Consider the following 6,918-nt stretch of genomic DNA (forward strand, 5'->3'; position numbering starts at 1 on the left):
GGGTGGTGCTTTTGGTGACTATCACCTGGCACTGGCATGTCTAAAATTATTAAGGTCTACCATTGCAACTGTTCCCTTTGGAACTCCAGCCTTGCCATACATTTGCAAACCACAGTTGTTCCTTATGATCCATTTATTTTTTTAAAACCATTATTACCTCGGTGACTCTTAAATTGCAGTTTAGTTGCTAGAGCAAGGTATAGTCTTGTGTTTAATATCTTATTAATCAAGCATTGTGTTTAAAGCCTATCATTTATAAACCTTGTTTTTAGGGTAGAACATGAATTATGATACAAAAATCCACCCCAATCCAAAATATCTTGGAAACTTTGCTGCCTCCCTAGTAGCCCACTCAACATAGTCACTTTTAATCAAGACGGTGGTGAAATCAAATGACATCATCTTCTTTAAAACTAGCAAAGATAGCAAGCAGGCATGTGACTGACTAAAAATGATGACAATCCAAAATGGAATCATGTTATATGGTTCCTTTAAAATTATCCACGTATAGGTTTTTAATTATCAACTTTCAGTGTTACCAGTTTTATCTTTTGTCTAACCAAGTTTTTAACCATATCCAACAAATAAATTTATAAATCTTGAGGTAAAGAATATAAACCAAGTCCAATTTTTTGGCTCTTCTCCTTTGTTTTCTTCTCCCTGTCACTGTGTCAGGGATTCAGGCTGACCGAGTAACACAGAAGAATCTTTTAAAGAAGTATGCCTGGATCTAGCGAAGGAAGAGCCCTGATCCAACTCTATCACCAGATTTTTAAATAAAGAACAACATAAAACAGTTTAGACATTATCTACACTAAAAAGACATCTGGACTCCTGCCCGCCCAAAATCAGTGACCAGAGTTCAGAGATAAATTTTGAGCCCCGCCCATAAAGGCAGCCACAGCAGCAGTGAGAAGAGGTGACTGCCGTGAGAGGTGACTGCTGCTGGAGGCAGCAGAAGCGGGAAAACGTCCAAACATTCTTTTTTTCAGCTCCATACTTGCATCAGTTGCTGACTATAACCTGTTCTGAATAGTGGCGAGCCCTGGACTTCATAAAAGCTGGTGTGGCATAGTCCCACTGATATGAACACTCCCTGTTCCTTCAACGAAGTCTGATGAGTGCCCCATTGTCTAAACGTCACCCCACACACACACACCTTTGGCTAGCCTTTCAACCTACTTGGGCCTGGATAACAACACCCGGATGTCAGCTTGAAGCAGTTGCAGAAAGAAACGCATCGTCCCATGTCCCCTGCCCAAAGTGGCTTAAAAGGCTGAAACAAGGGGAAAACTCCTGATATGGGAGACAGGACCACTACCTATAGTGTCTGTTAATATACTAGGTCCAGAGTTGTTAATTAATAGATTTATTAATATAAGGTGGCCCCGTAAACGCGACCACCAGGAGGAAGGAAAAGAGACCCATTCCTCGTTTGGGATCTCACATAAATACCCTGTGGGAGTGGCCCTGACCCTCCCCCAGGGAGGGGTCAGGACCTGGCATGCTGGGATTTGGAGTCCAGACCAATACAACTCTCAGGCCTGGGGGCTGGGAGAGATGCTCCCAATTTAACAGTGCTCAGGTAATCTCAGCTTGTGGTTCTTCCTGCAACCAGGTATTGCTTCAGGATAAACTACTGAGACTCAGACCTCTTATTAAATTTATCGATGGCTGAGTCCTACTCTGTCAGGTGATAATGGTTGGAAGTAAAGAACTTTCTTTGGGTGATATATTTAGATTATATTTAGATTATCGTGGCTGGCTCCTGCAATTGTTTCTTGGTTTAAAAAAGAAACACAATGATAAGCAGAGAGCTCAGCAGGGCTGGGAAGTTTTATAGGTACTGCCTTAGTTGGTGGATACCATGTGGTCATCTTAAGATGGTGAAGTCATACTGTAGGGCAATGTGTTACAGTTGTAAAGTTGCAGAGATATCCGGAGGCCAGGCTATACTTAGAGCCACAGGAGGACAGCTCTGGAGGGGTAGAGTCACAATAGGACAGCTCTGGAGGCTGTCCAGGGACAACTCAGCCCTTGAGGAAAGGTGTCCTGACTAACGGGAAGCCAGGCTACCTGAAGCTGGGGTGTGGTGGGAGACGGTCTCCCTGCAGGATATAGGGATCCTGCTATTTTCCCGGAGAGGCACTACCGCTGAGTTCTGCTCTGCTCCCTTAAGGGAAAATCCTAGAAGAGCTATCTGCTTCTTCTCCACCCAAGATGTTTCCTCTTGCTAACACTCTGCTAAAGAGGAAGCCCCTGCAGAAATGTAGCAATATCCTCAGGCTTAGACAAAAAGTTGTTCCTTTTTTTCTCCTCAGCCTTGCTCAGGCCCCCTAGGGAGCATCTAAAGAAGGTTTTGCGGCTCAGTCCCCTAGGGGACGCCCCAGCCAGGTTCTACTAGGTGAATAAAGGTCATCACCAAAGACTCTTTTGAGAAAAAGAATTATTTGGGAAGGAGGAATCCAGGAGAGTGGCTGCCTCTCCCAGGGAGGGGTAAACTGAACGGGCAGAGAGGCTTCTATAGGGCTTCTTAGAGGCAGCTTTTTCCCAGAGAAACAGGGCTTGGTTAGTTTATCCCTGTTCGGGGATTGGTTAGTTTATTTGATCAGGGGCAGAGATGGCACTGACTTCATGGCCAAACTGTCTCTTTCACTGGTCCTTTTGAGCTTCTTGACTCTAATCTTAGGACCACAGCATATTTCTCTCACTGATTCTAGGGAAAAGGGTGTTTCTTTGATACTAGTTTCAGAGCCAGGGCACATGTCTTCAGTCCTGGGTTCAGGGATAAAGATGTTTGTCTCCCTAACCCAGGTCTCAAATACAGGGTGTGTTTCTTTCTCTGGCTCTGGGTTCAGAGTCAGGGTGCTCAGCAATTGGTTGGTTACCCTACACACATGGCACGTATCCTTTACCCATAGCAAAGATGACTACCAACCATATGGTATCAAAAATATTAGATTAAAATTTCTATGTATTAGATCTATTTTAAACGAGAGTTGAATCACATACATAGTAAGTTGGAGCAAACCAAGATTATTCATGTATAGATTTTTAACTAGATTCAATAAATTTATGAATCTTGAGACAGAGTTTACAGCATAGTCTTAAGAGATTTTTTTATGGGTGGAGCACAGAGAAATCATACAAATAAGATATATTTAAAAGTGGGAAGCAGAGGAAGTGCATATCAGTATATGAGAGCATATGAGAGTTTGGGGTTATATGTTTTTGTAGAGGCAGATTTGTGAAAATTTGGAAATCATGTGGGCCAATTTTGCACATTGAACTGTATTGAAGCCAAGCCGTTTTTAGTCTGAGGAAAGACAGAGCATTAAAAAATGAAACTCCTCTAGAGGAAATTTCTGTGTTCCAAGAGGAAGCTGAGAGGCATTAATTGTGTAGTGGGCCAGAACTGCAGGATGAACTCTGCCTGAGGGAGGAGTGATGTAGGAGGGTGATCTGTCTATTGTGTTACTTTCTTTGGTTAATAAAGAAACTGCCTTGGCTTGATAGGTCAGAATTTAGATAGTGGAGTAGACAGAACAGAATGCTGGGAGAAAGAAGCAGATTCAGGCAGAGGCAGAGAGCCACCACCATGAAGCTGCCAGGTCATACATGCTGAATCTTTCGTGGTAAGCCACAAGCTCGTGGTGACATACAAATTATTAGAAATAGGTTGAATCAATGTGTAAGAGTTAGCCAATAAGAGGCTAGATATAATGGGACAGGCAGTGTTTAAAAGGATACAGTTTCCGTGTAATTATTTCGGGGATAAGCTAGCCGGGATCCAGGCAGGAACGCAGCCCGCTCCTTCCTTTTACAGAGGAGAGGCCTAGGAGGGCATAAGGAAGAGACAAAGGAGGCAGTTGTGATGGGGAGAAGAGAAATTGTAGGAGGGAGGTGAGAGCAGAAGCTGTAGCTATACCTGGGAGCCAAGAAATAACGGTCAGGTCTGCAGTTCCCAGGAGGAGGAGAGAGAGTAGAGAAACCCAGATGGGCATAGCAGGCCAGAGCCAAAAGATGTTAAGTGACCACAGAAGCAGGATATCCAAAGTGGTTTGATTAGAGATGTAGATAAATTTGTTATTTGATGCATGAGTATTCTATAAGCACAAATGTTATAACCATAATGAGTATTAGAATAGTGATAGAATTGTGTGTAACACTCTCCCATCAAGAACAGGGATTCGAACTATTTTGACTACTATTAGTCATATTATCACACTGATCAAGAAAAATCTAGAGAAAACTTGAAAAGAGTCCCATATGATTAGCAGTTCTGGTATTTCATAGAATATAAGCTTATATTTGCCTTTAGTAGCAATACTAATGTAATGATGTCTTATGCAAATGAAATTTGAATCCAAAGAATTATTTAAATATAGTCCCTTCTTCAGATGGATGAGTCTATTATTGTCCCAAGATCTAGTCAAAAAAAACACAGAGACATGAGTAAAGATGACAGGAGCTGGATCCATTCAACCTACAAGTTGAAGAAAAGGAGGATGAGAAACATAAGACAATACACATGATCAGAGGCACTCACCACAGATGTACAGGTCGAAGCAGGTCATATCACCAGAAAAAAATTCTCAGGTGACATAGGGTCCCCCATATTCCTCAGAACAAATACTGTCTTCACTTATAGGGCCTTAACTTGGACCCTGGTAGGCAGACATAAAAACTGATGGTACACTCAATATTGGGTTTTGCTCTTAGCTGAAGGTTGGCTATTTACCTGGTGACTTCCACTATCTTCCCATCCTCTACCACTGTCCTTGATGGTCAGGAGCCAGAGGAGCTGAAGAGGAATATGTAATGATTCAGTGCATAAATTGGTAATGACAGATGCATCCACTTCCCAATTTTCTTCAGTGAATCAGGATTCCACATCTCAAATTACTTAAACCACACAGGCTAATTTAAAGGTAGTTCAGAATGGTCTGTAGAGAAATGATCTTTAGCTTTCACCTGGAGAATTTTAAAAATCAAGAGTAAGTGAAAGAATGCCCTTTTGTGCTTCCCTTTTTTTTGTTCTTTTTTTTTTGGTTTTTTGAGACAGTGTTGCTCTGTGCAGCCCAGGCTGTCCTGAAACTTGTTCTGTGGACAAGGCTGGCCTCAAACTCACAGAAATGCACCTGACTCTGCCTCTTGAGTGCTGGGATTAAAGGCAAACAGCACTGGTGTGGAAGGTCCTTCTGTGTATGTGTTGCTTTTATTGGTTAATGAATAAAAAAAAAAGTCTTGTCCTGTGATAGGGCAAAAAAACAGAGCTAGGCGGGAAAAACTAAAGTGAATGCTGGGAGAAAGGAGGCAGGGTCAAAGGGTCAAAGAGAGACCATGTAGCCCCCAGAGACAGACACTGGAACTTTAGCAGGTAAGCCACAGCCACATGACCATACACAGATTAATAGAAATGGGTTAAATTAATATGTAAGAGTTAGCCTATAAGAAACTAGAGGTAATGGACCAAGCAGTGATTTAATCAATACAGTATCTGTGTGGTTATTTCTGGGTTAAGCAGCCAGGAAGCAACAAGTGGCCTCCTCCCACTATATACCACCACCACCCAGCACCCCTTTTTATTTATAATAATTATTTTCATGTTCTATATGCTCTTTCCATTGTAAACTGGCCTTGTACAGGAATGCCTGTAATGTGGTTAACATTCCATTCCTTACAGAAGTTCTTCGATTTACATACATAGGCTGGTCCACAATTAGTTTTTATAGAAGTAGGGATTCACATAATAGCAAAATATTGTAGAAGAGCAAAATGCAGAAGCATTCTCTGAGGATTGAAGAATTGCCCAAGGAATCTTGGAATAAGTATCACTGTATGCAAATTTGGCATGTGAGGGACAAGAACAAAGTGGATGACATTCATTTGTCATGATTCATTAGTATTTTTAACTCTGGGAATACCGTCAGCTACATGGCCAGACAGTGTAGGAGAGCACAAACAGGGCATTCCTGTACAAGTTGTCTCACTTGTTTCTGCAGGGTAGCGTACTATACATGAAGTCAATTAGTATCAGTGTACAGTGTTGATGTTTCTGTTATGGAGAAGTGAAAATCAGGCAGGTTCATGCATAAGCTTGCTTCTTTATTTCTGCAATAAAGACACGGAGGTTAAAATGTGCATGAGTATGAATAAACAAAGGATGTGTGAAGACTTTGAACCTGCTGTAGTTCCTGTAGTGATGTGAGCATAGCAGGATGTGAAGACAAAACTGAAGCAGGTTCTATTGCTGGGAAAAACCCAACTACATAAGCAGAATCCGAAATGATATTTAAGAGTTAATGTATTAATCATTACAGATGAATCAAAACACCACTTGCACCCATTGAATAAAGGAATGAGAAATATTAATAAATTGATGAGTTATCAGGACTGAATTCTTCCTATACCACTAGATAAGACATCAATAAAATAAGTATCTGCCTGTGGAATGAGAGGTTGGCAATTTTTGTAATCACAAATTCAGTTCATAAAAAAAATCTAATTGCTGGCCAAATGATTAATAATTTTCTACCCTTCCATGATAATCTACAAATAAAATCTGAAAATCCACAGACTTGTATTACACTCTTAAACACTGATTTTTTTTTTTAGGGGTTAACATAATACAGCAAGAAGAGTAAGGAAAGCACTTAGTATTTTGAGACCACTGTGGTGTAAACTTTCCATCCTCTGGTGCTATAATACCTATAGGAGATAAGTTACTGAGGAAAATAAGTTTAAAGGCAGCAAAGTACCTTCATAATACACAATGCCTCTTCTAGTCTGGTTTCAAATAGCTGTAGCTGTTTTCTTGCCTCATGAGATAATATTCAAGGACTGTGCAAGGAAACCTTCTAAAGTTTTTAAATAGTATGGTTAGTGCATAATTTGGCATTCCTAAAGTGGAATATA

The sequence above is a fragment of the Myodes glareolus genome, chromosome 8, assembly GCF_982192425.1.
Source record: "Myodes glareolus chromosome 8, mMyoGla1.1, whole genome shotgun sequence".
NCBI lineage: Eukaryota > Metazoa > Chordata > Mammalia > Rodentia > Cricetidae > Myodes > Myodes glareolus.